The following is a 17,250-nucleotide window of genomic DNA, read 5'->3' as shown; positions in this document are numbered from 1 at the left end:
CTATTCTGTTCTGTTAATCTATGTGTCTACTTTTGTGCCCAGAACCTTACTGTTTTTATTACTATGACTTTGTAATATAGTTTGAAATCAGGAACTGTGATACCTCCAGCTTTGTTCTTTTTTTCTTAGGATTGTTTTGACTATTCAGGGTCCTCTCTGGTTCCATCAAATTTTAGAATTGTTTCTTCCATTTCTGTGAAGAATGCCTTTGACATTGTGATGGGTATTGTATTGAATCGGGAGATGGTGGTGGGTTAGTATGGCCATTTTTACAAATTACATCTTTTTGTCCATGAACAAGAGATGTAAAAATAGGGATTGTTCCACAAGTTTGCGTGTCCTTCTTGCACAGGAACCATACTAATCTCTCTGTATCATTCCAATTTTGTGTATGTGCTGCCAAAGCAAGCACTGGGGATCTTTTATAGAGGCAGACTTCTTATACCATGCCCAGTAATGAAGGCCCTAAAACTTAGGGCTGTCATTAGTCCATAAGGAATCTTTACCTGAATTTAACAAAGCTCATGGGCAAGAACCGAAGCCAAGGTGCCTGGATCTGCATGTGGAATGTGAGCTGGATTTTCCCTTTACATACTAATTTTTCCAGCTCGTTGAGTAGAGTGCACAACCTAAAAGGCTCTGGGTATAATCCCTGCTAATTCTATTTTTATTCAACTCCAGCCAAATAGAAAAGTTTGGCAAGGTAATTTTACCGAATAGGATATAGATACACTCCTTTTGGTATGTGTCCTCAAATCTTGTTTAAAACTCATGGTTGGTTTGCAAAAAGAAAAATAATTCATAGGAAAGTTATAACCTTTATTGTAGTCTGACACCTTCAAAAGCAATAAAAATAAGCTGTTATAAAATAGGATAAGTGGAAGCTCTAAGAAGGAAGTATTTAGGATCTTGTACATTTCTTACATACCTACTTTGTAATTACTATGTTGAATTGGAATTATGTGTCTATTTTTCTGCTTACTCCCAAACACTATCCTTAAAAGCAAAGGAAAATGCGTTTCATGTTTGAATTCCAAGCAAAAGGCACAGTGCCACATAGTCGGCATTTAATGAATGCATAATACGCATTATTTTTCACTATTTTACTTCCTTAGGGAATACTAGTGTAAAATATCTGAGCTATAAATTTTGAAATAGCAACACGTAGATTTTTTTCTAATGAGACAAACATAGAAGGACTGTTTTCTGTACTCATCCATTTCTAAGACTACTACAGCTTGGCAGCATACTTCTATAAAAATTACACCTTACAATACTGTTATTAACTATTTTAAATAATAAATTTTTAATTCCCAGGCTCTTTTACTTTACTGTACTTTTTTTTTTCTATTTTACCCCAGACTTTGAGTGAGGAAACAGTGTCAAGTTCTGACAGTCATTACTAATTACAGTATATCCTTGAGCAATGACGGTTAGGGGCTTCGACCTCCTGAGCAGTAGAAAATCCATGTATGACTTTGACTCCTCAAAAACTTAACTGCTAATAGCCTACTATTGACCAGAAGCCTTATCAATACAGTAACATAAATAGTTGGTTAACATGTATTTTATATATGTGTTACATACTGTATTCTTACCATATCAATACAGTAACATAAATAGTTGGTTAACATGTATTTTATATATGTGTTACATACTGTATTCTTACCATAAAGTAAGTGAGAGAAAAGAAAATGTTATTAAGAAAAACATTAGGAAGAGAAAATACATTTACAGCACTGTACCATATCAAAAACATTCTGGGTATAAGAGGACCCATGCAGTTCAGACCCATGTTGTTCAAAGGTCAACTGCATATTGACATTAAGTGGGTTCTTAATGACTCTGAGCTCGGAATTGTATTTCTTTAAGTTAGAAACATTATGAGAAGATATTTTCACTTGCAATTGTGTTGCATTTGTTGAACTTCTGCACTATGCAACACAAAATTGTGTTTGTACTAGTACTGGTGTACTAGTATTCCCTGAATACCTCTGGTAACATGGCTCTGTGATAAAATATAACCTGACAAGTGGTAGGTTGGCTTCAAAATAGAAAAATGGATTTGAAAGTGCCAAGAATAGAGTTAAACATTGGAAGAAACAACAGACTGTATTCAACAACGTATGATTGTATTTAGTCCGTGTTTAACGTAATTGCATTTCGTCCAGTGTTGCCCTAAACATACAGGTAATGTACGCGGTGTTCATTTGTTTTCCTTCTGATCTTATTAAAAGTATTCTCATGTGAAGGGTCCCGCAGAATTTTTACTTTTAAACTATAGCATAGTAAAAATAGACTTTAAAATGCTTAATCTGATTCTATCCCAGAAGTACTGTGATCTCAAGGCAACAATTTGTAGTGATCCAGTAAAATAAAACTCTTTCCTCTTCTATTTAGGTTCAGTACCTACAACAGGAAGATACTTTCTGCAGCATTGCCATTGAAAGTTTTATTATAAAAAAAAAAAAAAAGAAAGAAAGTTACCAGGTTTAGATTCTTTCTACTTGCAAGAGAGCTTCATTGTTGGTGATAAAGAATCAAGTAGAAAATTGGAGGCCTGGATAAGAAACTCTCTCTGGTGATTTAGCACAAGTGAACATTTTTGTTTGGGGACTGAAATAAACTCCTTTTATCAATTTTAAAGAAATGCTTATAGTGTAAATAGGTCATTCACGATTCTTCAAACATGAGCTTTGCGAAATGAGTTTGGAAATGGTCTATATTTAAATCTAAAAAAGAACCCATGAGGAAATGTTGCTAACTATAGAGCTTCCAATGTTTTATGCCATTTATAGAGAAAAATATAAAGCTGTCCCTGACTTCCTGTGGTAATTAGTGCCTCTTTTATGGTAGCATAAAATGCTCTAATGGTAATGTTGTGTGAAGTCATTTGGTTTTTATCAACTGCCGAAATTAAATGTTGTCACTAAAAATAGTGGATGTTGTCGCTAAAAATAGTGAGATATATGGGTGTGTCAGGCTTTCAGGGTGCAGTGGCGTATACCTGCCTGAACTGGGCTTTCTTTTGAGGTTCAGATTAAAGGCCTGACTTTGTAGTTTCATCCCTCACGCTAAGGAAGGTTATTGACTACTATTCATTTACTTGCTTTTATGGAGGTGACAAAGAGAATGTCTGAAAGAAAGGAGGTCAGGGTGGAAGAATGAGGGAGGAATTAGGGAGACACTTGAATATTCTTGCTTATTTTCACATAAGTTTAATCTCTCAACAAAGATTAATCTAGTATGTTTCCTAAATTTGATGACTGAATTCATCCTTTTAAGCTTTTCAAAAGCAAGAGAATTTTCAATTCTATTTTTATATAATGGTGAAAAAGACCAATGCCAGAGAAGAGGAACAAACAAAGATAAAAGACCAGAGAGAAAGAAAAGAGAAATAGGAGAGTGAAAAGTCTTCTTCACGCTTCTGTATTGTTAGAGACGGTGAGGTTCTCTCTGTTCTTTTTCAACTCAATTCATCTGTTCACTTCTTTCTTTTGCTGTCCCATTCATTCTTGTCTTCGTTCATTCCTATCTTCTCATTTGCCTTTTTAAACTTTCGTTGTTACAAAAACCCTCATGTTGTACTTTACAGGTACAATAGTGACTGCTAGAACCTTTCCCTTTATTCCTGTTTCCTTTGGATGGTTAAGGCTAATGAATCTGTGGACACCGTCCCCTTTCTAAATCTGAACATGACAGCTCTGCCCCAAGAAAAGGAGTTTCCTAGAGTCCTTGTCTGAGTGCAAATATTGAAGTAGAGCTAAACGTCCCATGATGATTGCCATTTAGCCACTCTACTTCTGGGAACAGATTATCATTTAAAACTTTGCCATATCCCCTGATTATTCACTTGGTGACATGTAGAGAAAGTAGTCCTGATTTGGGAATAAAAGTCTGAGATTGCTTGCAAATAGGAGCCCTAAGAGTACATAGAAATAGAAATGGATTTCAAAGGATAACATTTTATTCATTTAGTAAAGACAGTTCTAACTGTTCAACAGACTATTTTCACTTTCTGGGAAGACAGGACGACAACATTCATAAGCCTAAATCAGAGTTATTGTGGGACCATGGGACTGTGAGAGGGAGTGATGTGTCACATCTATCCGACACATTTAAGAGTTAGTGTGTTTCTTCCTCTCTTTCTTCTCTCTCTTGCCCTGCCTCGGCAATCCTAGAAGCCTTGGAAGGCAGACATCAGGAAATGGAGGGAAATCCCTGACTGGCTGTGAGGAGTTTTTCATAAATGAGAAATTTTTATAGTAGTAAGGTCCTGGTATTTCAGGATTTGTTACTATAGCAAAACCTACCTGATCCTGACAATTACATTTTTTTTAATTTTTTTTAATTTTTTAATGTTTTTTTATGTTAGTCACCATACAGTACATCCCCGGTTTCCGATGTAAAGTTCGATGATTCATTAGTTGCATATAACACCCAGTGCACCATGCAATACATGCCCTCCTTACTGCCCATCACCGGTCTATCCCATTCCCCCACCCCCCTCCCCTGAGGCCCTCAGTTTGTTTCTCATAGTCCATAGTCTCTCATGTTTCATTCCCCCTTCTGATTACCCCCCCTTCTTTATCCCTTTCTTCCCCTACCGATCTTCCTAGTTCTTATGTTCCATAGATGAGAGAAACCGTATGATAATTGTCTTTCTCTGCTTGACTTATTTCACTTAGCATTATCTCCTCCAGTGCCATCCATGTTGCAGCAAATGTTGAGAATTCGTTCTTTCTGATAGCTGAGTAATATTCCATTGTATATATGGACCACAACTTCTTAATCCAGTCATCTGTTGAAGGGCATCTCGGTTCCTTCCATGCTTTGGCTATTGTGGACAATGCTGCTATGAACATTGGGGTGCATATGGCCCTTCTCTTCACTACGTCTGTCTCTTTGGGGTAAATAACCAGTAGTGCAATGCCTGGGTCATAGGGTAGCTCAATTTTTAACTTTTTAAGGGACCTCCACACTGTTTTCCAGAGTGGCTGTACCAACTTGCATTCCCAACAACAATGTAGGAGGGATCCCCTTTCTCCACATCCTGTCCGGCAATTGTTTCTTGCCTTGTCTATTTTTGCCATTCTAACTGGCGTAAGGTGGTATCTTAGTGTGGTTTTGATTTGAATTTCCCTGATGGCTAATGATTTTGAACATTTTTTCATGTGTCTGTTAGCCATTTGTATGTCATTGTTGGAAAAGTGTCTGTTCATATCTTCTGCCCATTTTTGATTTATTTGTTTCTCGTGTATTGAATTTGAGAAGTTCTTTGTAGACCTTGGATACTAATCTTTTATCTGTGTGTCATTTGCAAATATATTCTCCCATTCCGTGGGCTGCCTCTTAGTTTTTGTGACTGTTTCCTTGGCTGTGCAGAAGCTTTTTATCTTGATGAAGTCCCACAAGTTCATTTTATCTTTTGTTTCTCTTGCCTTTGGAGATGTGTCATGAAAAAGGTTGCTTTGGCCGATGTCGTATAGGTTGCTGCCTGTGTTCTCCTCTAGGATTTTGATGGATTCCTGTCTCACATCGAGGTCTTTCATCCATTTGGAGTTTATCTTTGTGTATGGTGTGAGAGAGTGGTCAAGTTTCATTCTTTTGCATGTAGCTGTCCAATTTTCCCAGCACCATTTATTGAAGAGACTTTTTTCCACTGGATGTTTTTTCCCTGCTTTATCAAAGATTAGTGCCCAGAGAGCCGAGGGTCCATTTCTGGGTTCTGTATTCTGTTCCATTGGTCTATGTGTCTGTTTTTGTGCCAGTACCATGCTGTCTTTGTGATCACAGCTTTGTAGTACTGCTCGAAATCTGGCATTGTGATGCCCCCAGCTTTGTTTTTCCTTTTCAACAGTTCCTTGGAGATTTGGGGCCTTTTCTGGTTCCACACGAATTTAAGGACTATTTGTTCCAGTTCAAATGTCCTCGGTATTTTGATCGGGATAGCAATCCCGATTGCTATCCTGACAATTACTTTTAATACTGTATTGTGGCACATGCTGTCCATTAAATAATTATTATCATTATTATAGTAGTATGTTAACCCAGTAGGAGATAAAGTAGTTATTATTCTCTCATTGATAATCTGTGAAAATGAAATGAAGACATATTAGCAAATATGATGGAAAATGAATTAAGTTCTTTTGGTTCACTTTGTGGTATATTTAAGGATGAGAGCAATGGAATCATTTTCATTTAGGTATACTAGGTCTTTTTATTTAGGCAATCTCACTTAAGCGGCAGTATTATAGTATACATTTCTGAACTATGACCTAAATAGTTAAGAAAGTAGTTTTAGAAGAAAAGGGAGAGAAATGGAAAGAAGAAAAAAGAAGAAAAAATTTTCTTTGTAAGTGTATCCCCTACCTCAATAGACAACTATGGTAGTCAATGTGTGTTTTCAAAACTACTAACTAGGGGAGCCCAAATCATTGACATCCCTGAGCATATTAATAGCTCAAATAATAAGTCATAACATACTTTTTAGTGTCAAAGTTGGGGTCATCAATCATGGTTTTGCCACCTATAATGCTGGACCTTTGGGAGAAGATTTAGGAAAAATGCCTGCATGCAGGTCCTAGAATTAAACAGATTATGTCAGTTAACAGATCAACTTAAATTTGTAAGTATGACTCGGTTTTCTTAGGTGAACTTCATGCATTATACAGTTCCTATGATTTCAATACCCCAGTCGTATACTTTGTTGAAGACTGTGCATATATTTGACACCCTCAAAGTACGCTCCTGTTAGAAGAATGTAGCAGTGTGCTTTAGCAATGAATGTAAACCGTAGTTTCTCTTAAAATGCTTATAATTAGCCTGACATCTGGAAAATTGCTCTTTAACATGAATAGAATAAAATTTTCAAATACAAGATACCTAGTTAGATCTTTTTGAAGCTTTTTAATTTAGTATCTTTTCATGTCACCTTTCATTTCACCCTTTCATGTCATGCCCTTATAGGAAGAAAAGTAAGAAAGGGTTCACGTATCTGTCAGTCAGGTTTTGCTTGGCAACACATATTTCTTGCCAGACTGGATAATCAATCTTCGCTTTGGCTGAAATTGGCTAGGTTTGGATTCAGGGTTGCTTCACATAGCTCTCACTCTGAAACTTAGGTGAAAGGAATAGCAGTCACTGGGGGCCTGCTTTTATCATGGTGGGTAGTAGGAAGGCAAGAGGGGCAAATGGAAATATATGATGCCTTTCCAAGTCTCTGCTTGACATTGCACCATTTCATATCTTCTCACGTTACTTTGGTCAAAACAAGTCATGTGGGAAACACCCAAAGTCAGTGGAATAGAGGTGAATGGTCTTACTCCACTGGGAGGTCTCACAAAGTTCTTGACATTTAATTCTATTATTGGGAGAGAATGAAATAGCGGTGAACAGAATCCATTCAGTCACACTCGCTAACCCTGCATATGATTGTGGACTCCAGATGCACTAACAGTCTAAATATAGAAGGTGAAAATATAAAGTTAATTTAGGAGAACATCTAGGGAAGTAGGAAGAGCTTCTTAAAAATACAAAAGTACAAACCAGAAGGAAGAAAATTAATACATCTGATTACATCAAGATAGATTTCTTCTTAATAAAGGGCTTTATGTACAAAGTTAATAGACAATAGATTGGGGGAAGATACTTGTAAAGCTAAAATCAACTAAGAACCAATGCCTGGAATATGAGAAATTCTTATGAAAAGAGCAATTGTAATACAAATATGTATGAAAGATATGAGAAGGCATTTTCAAAAGATTAAAGTGAAAAAAGTTCCAAGCACAAATAAGGGGAAGTCATAGAATTATTAGTAATCATAAAATATCACTTTAGAGCCATTAGACTGGCTAATATTGGAGTGCTAAATAATACTAATAATGCAACCATGTAATAGGAAACTTCATGCACATCTCATGGAGTGTAGATTGTTGTGGACATTTGGACAGTAATGTGGTACCAGCGAGTCAGCCGACGGGTAAATAACCCCAGGATATTAGCAGTGCTCACAGGGGGTGTATAATCCCAAACCACCCTCACATAAAGTCAGAAGGAGAAATACCGTGTGTGTTCTCTTAGCAACACTGGGTTGAGGACTAAAATGAAGTAAGGGAGGCAGCTTGGGTGCGAGATGTAGGGAGGCGCTCACTCTCAAGGTCATGTAAGACATAAGTAGAGGGTAGTGTACTCGCTCTGAAAAGGAGAGCCTCCTAGTTGCCTCACTCTAATCTCTTTGTGCCCTGATCTCAGGAGGCAAACTGGAGTCAAAGTAGGTGTCTATCATTTGGACAGTCGGCAGATGACACTCGCTAAATGCCCAGGATGGATGGAGAATGACACATCATTTAGAAACAATGGTTTAGAGATAAATACAGCTGTAGGAGTGAGAAAATAGGAAATAGTGTCTGCTGTGCTTTATTTTGAAAACGCACATGCCAAATGGTATTTTAAGAAGCAAGCATCAATTAAAACAAAGCCAAAATAAATATACTAAGAAACCTAAAATAGCATAGCTTATTTAAAAATGGTTATAAGACAATGTCCTTAAAATTGATAAAGCTAAAATGTGTATTTTTCATAATCATAAAATCAAAACATTTTATGTATCAGAGACTTTTAAATATGTGGGGGAAAAGTTTAGGTCATTGCATGAAACGGCAGCCTATACCTTTAGGTGCTCCCCCAAATAAGTGCCGTATCGATTTCTCAATCCAATTTAAAATGAAAACACAGTAAAACTGATGTGAGGGCTCACTGTCATCTATTTTGCCCAAAAACGTTGCTGAGCTTTTGGTGCGGAGTTTGAATGGTTTTAAAATATAAAAATAAACACTATAAATTTGATTTTAAAAATGGATGATTTGGAGACATATTAGCAGAATTAAGAATTTGAGTTCGATGTCGTAGTCCAGTTTAAGTCAGATTTTTAATAGCTTAATCAACTTTTACTATAACGCCCTGGATAAGGATAGTAACTGAAGAGGGGAACTTTCAGTATAGCAGACAACTGCCAGATATCCACAAAGAGATGCTGAGTATTTGGACGTGATCTCTGGTGATCCCAAAACAGGCAATCTGGTCCGTCATTTGCTATAATCCGGCTTTCTGTTCTACTGTCCTCATCTGCATTCTTGGATGTGTTTATTTACACAGTATACGTAATTAAATGTGTCCTATATCTCTGAGGAAGTTGTTGGCATACCTGGAACTGATAAATTGATTTGAAACTGTTTTTGTTGATACTGAGGGTTGAAATAGTTAGGTTTGGAATATGTTTTAAAATAGAACAGAAAAATAAAATCGTAATCTAAATTCCTTGCAAAAGAGAGAGTAACTGTCAATATGAGTTTGTTTTCAGGCCTATCTATTTTGGAAACTAGCTTATTTGCATACCTATAGGAGAAACCTTCCTTACCCAGAATAAAGAATGACATCAGATTTTAAACTACTTTGTTTTCCAAACAAAGTAGTTACCTGCTTCTGTGGGTGGTGTTATTTGTGTAATAGGCTGCTCAATGGTATAGTCTCACCAAAGTTAAATTTAGAAGATTTATAAATTGCAAGATTTACAAGTTACACAGTTTACAAGATTTGTAGACATCAGGGAACCTCGTGTGCAGAGTCATACATGGTAGGTGCCACACTCCCTTCCTTTGCCTTGTGCACAGATGGCATCTTCGTTAGATCCTTCTGAAGGCCATGTGCTAACCTGGGACAAATAGAATAGATTTGGTGCCAGTCTTGTGGATGGTCAGCCCCTTGGCTGGTGCGGAGCTGCTTCTTGGGGATGCTACAGAGGACAGTGTGTCTCTAGCCTGCACACAGGTTCTCCCCTTCAGTAGGCACAAGACTCAAATGTGAGGGAAAGAAAAACCGGGGATTACACAGTCAGCCTTATCTTTCCTGTGTTGCAAATAAGATAACTGACTACTACTACTATTACTAATATTTATTAAATACTTATTTTTAAAATGACTTACATGGATATTATATGTATAAAGATTATATGGATTACACTATAGTTATCTTACAGGTGACAATAAGTTTGGAGAGGTGAGGTGATTTATTCAATGTCATACTTTCAGGGTTAAACTAAGAGCATTCTGACTTATGAATCCACGTTTGGAAAATTATAATGAGGAGGCTATTTGCACTTTAAACATCTTATTTAAAGATATTTTATTTAACCACAATTATGTAGTTGTTTCATAATACTGTCCCTAATATAAACCAGATACTCCAGATACTAGAAGCTACTATGCACTGTTTCCATGTATATACTATACCCATTTCCCATTAAATTAAAGTTGTCCTGTAACTCATAATTTTATATTTCATTTGGTGATGCTTTTTAAAAATTAAATATTTTCTAACTCCAAGCTATTAAGAAGTTTAGTCAGTCATATAGCTAATTAACATAGATGTCACTAGTATTTATATCACATTAGATAATCATATGTATCTTATTTAACATTCCAACACTAAGTGACCAATACTGTGAGAACCCATATTTCATTTAAAATTGTTAAAGAATAAGGTGCTGCTTTTCTCTATTAGGTGAAAAATCTAAATTATTATTTAAATGCACTCATTTGCAAATTAAATTAACTGCATTCATTAAAGTTACTTACCTGCAATGATTGACTTGATGAAGAATATTATGATTGAGTTATAGTTATGCAAATGCCATTTAAATTTATTTTCATGAATTAAATTATAACCTCATGATCACAGGAAAGTTACTCAAAATATACTGTCTTGTAAAAATGTAGTAATATAGAGTATATATAGATTTTGTATATATTTAAGTATTGTTTATGACTAGAACTTACCAATTTCTCTAATCACAAGCAATATCTTTTAAGAGAGTGATGAGTACTTGAGTTTCATGGTGGTTGAAAGTGTTCTGTGTGTGGTGTTATGTAAAGTATTATGAGACTAAGTGTGCTGTCTATTTTGTTTATGGTCTGTACAAGGTTCAGAGTGGTAAGCAGCGTGTTTTTTTATCTTCCCTAAGACTCCGTGAATCTGAAATATTTTTCATGAGGATTTCTATGGACAGGTGCCATTTTAGATACTGGAAAGGCAGTACTGATTGACAGACAACAATCTCTGCCTTAGTAGAGCTTAAATTTTAGTTGAGGAAAAAGATTAAATTAAAATTTAAATATAAATAAATATATATATATTAAAAAATTAAATATAAATTAAATAATAGTAATTAAAAATATATTTTTAATTAAATTAAAAAATAGTAATATTTGTTTTAAACAGAAAAGGGAGTTAGGATAGTAAGTACGATGGAGAGAGGGTATAATTTTTCAAAGGGTTCCAGAAAATCCTCATGAAGAAAGTAAAATAGAACTAAAGAAGAAAATCAGAATGAAAGACAAATATTTATCTTTGGAAGAGCTTTCCCAACATGAAGAGCAAACGCAAAGCCCCTGAGATAGGACTTTGCCACCGTAGCCAGACTCCATGAGTAGAGGAGTGGTGTGAGATAAGGTTAGAGACGTAACTTGCCCCAAATCACATGACACAGATGATAAATGGCCAAAGCAAGGACTTCAAGAGATAAATGACAGGCAGGCAGTCAATCAGATTAATGAATTAATCGTTGGATGGGTGAATGAATATATAAATAGGTAAGTAGATGGAAAATTTGATTAATAGATACCAAATTATTTAGTTATTCCTTCCAAGAACATTGTTCAGTCTAGTTCGAGGTCTAAAGCAGTAGATGCTTAAATAGGGGAAAGAAGCCGAGTAACTAACCACGTTTATAGCTGCCCAATATTACACCAAGTGTTCGCATCTGAATTACATACAGAACTGAAATTGGAAGAAATTATATCCCCGAATTTGATACTTCCAAGATAAGAATGTAAACTTTGCAGAATACTTTTACATTATACTCTGATAATGACATTGGCCTTTAAAGCACATACGGGTTTTGTGTTTATATTCTGGCAGCATCTTGCTGTAGATCGGATCCCTTTTAATAGTTCAGGAATCTTTGATTCTTTGATTTTATAAAAGAACTAAGTCAGTCTTTATATAACATCCTGTGCTGTACCAGTACCACTCAAAGATTATGAACGGAGATGTCCCAGAGCAATACACAGCAAGAAGCAAGACAGAGGGGACAGTAGGACAAACGGAATAGTTGGGAAGATCCTGGCTAAGTGGATGAGACAAATGGCAATCCTTCCTTCAATTACTGAAAAGATGGTATTTATTTTAATAAATATTGAGCAGCAAGAAGTGGGGCACTAGGAACTCATTTAATGTCCTGCAAGAACGAGTAACTAGCCAACGTAGTTTCTTCCCAAGTGTAGGTAATTTGCAGAATTTACTGAGAAGATCTTCTTAAATGCAAATGTTCTCGATTTTTGTGATGCCGATGTCTTGATTTCTGTCAGTGACTTTTAGCCAAAGACCTCCAGGGAGACATTAGAAGTGAACAAGTTGGGGACTCATATCAGTGAGGGAGAGCTACACACCATTGGAGAACGTGGAGTATCTCAGTGTTAGAATCTGTTTCAGGATTTAGTTTTGGTCTGAGGAAGACTGGGCTCTCTGGAATGGACCCCGTCAGAAAGCAGGGGCAATTCTGTGATTGGATCAAGGAGTAAAAGATACCCATTTAGTAAAAAAGTGTTCGTTTTCTCGTGAATGGTGCAGTGACTTTTTAATTTATACTTAGACAAAATTATTAATTGGACTTTCTTTTTCTCAATTGTATCTCAAAGTGACCTTAAGTTGGTATATTGTGAGACTGCTTATCAAATGGGAGAATCAGTGGCCTGCATATGTCAGACCAGCTTCTGAATGTGAGGAGCTGTTCTGTCTCCTTTGTTTTCTCACATTTCTCAGAACTTTCTAAGGAAAATTAGCCTACATATTGCAGACATGTGTAATTTTGATAAACTGTAAATAATATGCAAAATCTAAAATTATCCCACTTCAATATACAGAAGAAATAAAAGGCGATTCAACATAAATATTATTTAATATAATCCTAAATAGTTTTTAACTTTGAATATATCATTTCAATAAGCTGTTCTTTCTTCCAATGGCCATGAAATTATTTTGAGTAATAAAAACTCCTTCACTTATATACAATAACAATCTATTCATCATTTGTAGTATTTTTGAAAAAGACTTAACAGAATATCATTTGAGTGAATGTGTTAATATGAAACATTCTGTGAAATATATTTTACATTCTTTACATTTGATTATGTCATTTGGCTGATAGTCTCTGTAGCTCAATATCCTCAGAAATAAAGGACTAAAATTTTTTCAACACCTTTTTATCAGTGAATATTTCTGTAAGTTTTCTTGTTTTCCTCTCCTAAATCTATCTTTTGCCACACTGACTTTTTAAGAGGCTTTTTTTTTTTTAAGTGTTAGGTTTTCATAAACATTGAGAAAATGTTAAGAGTTCCCATATACACACCCAGTTTCCCCAATTAACCTCTTACATGATACACCTGTTATAATTAATGATCAAATATAATCATTATTAAAGTTGACAGTTTATTTTTTACCTAGTGTGGAGGATGCCATTCAGGCTACCTTCCATTTAGTCATATCTCCTTAGGCTTTTCTTGGCTATGACATTTTCAGATTTTTTTTTTTTTAATGACCTTGGCAATTTTGGAGAGCACGAGTCAGGTATTTTCAAGGATGCTGACCTGTTGGAATGTTTCCCTCATGAGTAGACTGAGATTAAGTTTGAAGGAGGAAAACCACAGAAGTAAACTGACATCATACCAAGGGTGTGCATTATTAATGTGATTTATTATTGTTGATGTTGACCTTAATCACCTAAGGCAGTATTTGTCAGGTTTCTTCACTGTAAAATTATTCCCGTCTGACCCTTTCCACCCTCCATACTGTACTCTTTTGAAAAATATGTCACTATGTACAGCCCAGTCTTAGGAATTGGGGAGTAATCCTCCCCCTCCTAAAGGCATAATACCTATATAATTTATTTGGAATTCTTCTGCATAGAAGATTTATCTTTTCTTCCATTCTTATAGCCCATAACTTATTCCTACTAGTATGAATTCATGATTTATTTACACTGAGAGTTATAATCTCATACTACCGGGTTTTTTTTTCCCTCAAATTGCTTCTGCTTTGGCCATTGGGAGCTCTTTGAGTTGGCTCCTGTATTCCTTTAACCTATGCATATTAAGTATGTGTATTTCTTTGTATGGTTTTTTTTTTTTTTTTGTATATTCTTATTTTCTGGCATAACAAGATGCTCCAGTCTTGTCTTATAAATCTCATGGGGCCTACAGTCAGTCATTTTCCCAAAAAACTATGCTTCCTTTATTGGAGAAACATTGGAAATCAGTCTCAGTGTTGAGTATGCTTATTGATACTGGGTTATCATTGTTTCTAGATTACTCAGCTGAAAAGCAAGGAAATAGATGCCTGTATAGTAACCTATGTACATGTACACATATATAGATAGGTGAATATCTATCAGTATTTATATTGGGCTACATATGAATGTCTTCAACTCAGGTTCACTACCACATCAATCATTCTGGACTACTTCCGCTCATCTGTTTCTACTTCAACAGTAAGAAACTTGGCTTTTACCATCTACAATCCATTTAATTGCTCAATTCTAGTACACATGTATACACATGTATAGCCATACCATAATTTTTACCTTGTACTCACATGGGACACAACTTTATGAATTAGAGTACAGTCTTCATGTTCGGTTCCTTTTGCCCTTAGTCTTACAGAAGAAACTCTTATCTAAAGTTAGTAAGGTCAGCAACTTTATCCCCTCAACTACGTTCAGTAATGCTATTTAAGATTTGTAATATGGAAAGATTCTTTTGTCACAGTCTCTATTCCACATTCAGAACCTGTTTTCTTAAGTTTTCAAAAAATTTGCATACATTAAGATTTGGTTTTTATGTTGCAAAGTTCTAAGGATTTTGACAAAGTATAATGTATCATATAGTATATTTTTGCCATTCCCAAGAAATCACCTATTCAATGCTTCCTCCTGCCCCCAAATTTCTGGCAAACTCTGAACATTTTACCATTTCTATACATTTTCCTGTCCTAGAATGTCATGTAATGGACTTCAGACTGGTTTCGTTCACTTCAAAATATGCATTTAAGATTCTGCCATGTTCTCTCATGGCTTAACAACTCATTTTTAAAAATCACTGACTAGTATTCTACTGAATGGGTGTACTACAATTTCTCTATTGGCCCAATGACATACATCATGGTTGTCTCATGTCATGACAATATAAATAAGCCATTATGTTTTGGTGTGGACTTGGGTTTTCAAGTCATTAACTAGGAGTATGATTGATGAATTGTATGCTAAGATAAGGTTTAAATTTCTAGGAAACTGCCAAATTGTTTTCCAGAGTAGCTGTACCATTTTGTATTCCTAATAGCAATGAATGAAAATTCCTCTTTATATCCTTGCTAGCTTTTGTTATTGGCAGTTTTTTGGATTTTATCTGCTCTGTGTGCAGCACTCTTTCATTGTTTGTAATATGTACTTCCTTAATGACAAATGAGGTTAAACATTTTGTCATATGTTTATTTCACATTTAGGTAGCTTCTTTGATGAGGTATCTGTTTAGGTCTCTTGACCAATTTTTAAATGCGTTATTTTCTTACAGTTGAATTTCAAGAGTTTTTTTGTGTATTTAGGGTGGAATTAACAGATACGTGATTTCCAAAAATTTTATCCTAGTCTGTCGCTGGCCTTTGAGCAGTACCTTTTGCACAACAGAAGATTTCAATTTAATAAAGTACAGCTTCTAAAGTTTTTCTTTCACAGGTCATGCTCTCAGTATTGCTCACTTTTTCTTTATTAGGGTATAATTGACATACAATATTGTATTAGTTGCAGGTGTACAATATGATTTGCTATTTGTATATATTGTGAAATGATCACAATTAGTTTATACCATAGTTTTTTGATAAGATTTAAGCATTACTCTGTTAATACTATATTGCATATCTGAAAGTTGCTAACTACAGTCATCAAGCTATATGTTACATCCCCATGAGTTCTTTGTGACTGGAAATTTGTACCTTTTGACTCTCGCTTCACCAATTTTGCTCGACCCAACCCCCCACCCCTGCCTACCATTCAGCCATTCTCATTACTGAGGTGTTTTTTTTTTTTTTTAAGAGTCCACATATAAGTGAAATCATATGTTGCCTTTTTCTGACTTATCTCACTTAGTATAATGCCCTCAAGTTCCATCCATGTTGTCACAAATGGCTACACTTAATTTATGGTGAATGACATATACCACTGTGTGCATATATAATTTTCTTGATCCATTCAGCCATTGATGGACATTTAGGTTATTTCCATATCTTGCCTATTGAAAATAAGCTGCAGTGAACATGGAGGAGCATAAATCTCATAGTTAGTGTTTTCCTTTTTTTTTTTCTCCAGAAGATACCGAGAAGTATAATTGCTGGATTATATGGTAGATCTAATTTTTTGAGGAGCCTCCAACTTGTTTTCCATAGTAGCTGTACCAATTTCCATGATGACCAACAATCAAGAAGGGTCCCCTTTTCTCCTCACCCTAATACTTAACATTTCTTATCTGGATGTTAGTAGATATCCTAAAATATGAGAAGTGATATCTCATTGGTTTTGACTTGGATTTCCCTCATGAGTGTGACGTTGAGCATATTTTCATCTGTCTGCTGACCATCTGTAGGTTTTCTTTGGAAAAAGTCTATTCGTGTCTTCTACCCAATTTTTTCAGATTGTGGTTTTGGTGTTGAGTTGCATAAGTTCTTTACATATTTTGGATATTAATCTATTTTCACATACCTGATTTGCAAATATTTTCTGCCATTCGAGGACTTGCCTTTTCATTTTAATGGTTTCTTTTGTTGTGCAGAACCTTTTCAGTTTGGTGTACTCCACACTTTATTTGCTTTTGTTGCCTTTGCTTTAGGTGGTAAATCCAAAAAATTCACTGCAAAGACCTTTGTCAAGGAGTTTACTACCTATGTTTTCTTCTAGGAGTTTGGAGGTTTCAAGTCTTACATTCAACTCTTTAATGAGTAAATTCTTGTGTTTGGCTTAAGATAGTGGTCCCATAGTTCCTTCTTTTGTATGTGGCTGTCGAGTGTTCCCAGCACCATTTATTGAAGAGACTGTCCTTTCCCTGTTTTATATTCTTGGATCTTTTGTCTAAATTAACAGACCATATATAT

The 17,250-nt window shown here is 35.4% G+C and overlaps 1 non-coding gene across 1 annotated transcript; it reads right to left on the bottom strand.

The window, feature by feature from the left end:
- Window positions 1–307: 307 nt before the first annotated feature.
- LOC113255409 (U6 spliceosomal RNA) lies at window positions 308–412 on the bottom strand. Its single transcript, XR_003316288.1, has one exon. It is a non-coding gene; the product is annotated as a U6 spliceosomal RNA (small nuclear RNA).
- Window positions 413–17,250: the final 16,838 nt, after the last annotated feature.

This window comes from Ursus arctos, unplaced genomic scaffold, assembly GCF_023065955.2.
Source record: "Ursus arctos isolate Adak ecotype North America unplaced genomic scaffold, UrsArc2.0 scaffold_5, whole genome shotgun sequence".
NCBI lineage: Eukaryota > Metazoa > Chordata > Mammalia > Carnivora > Ursidae > Ursus > Ursus arctos.
The sequence above is the reverse complement of the archived record's forward strand: the minus strand, read 5'-3'. Positions and strand labels throughout refer to the sequence as shown.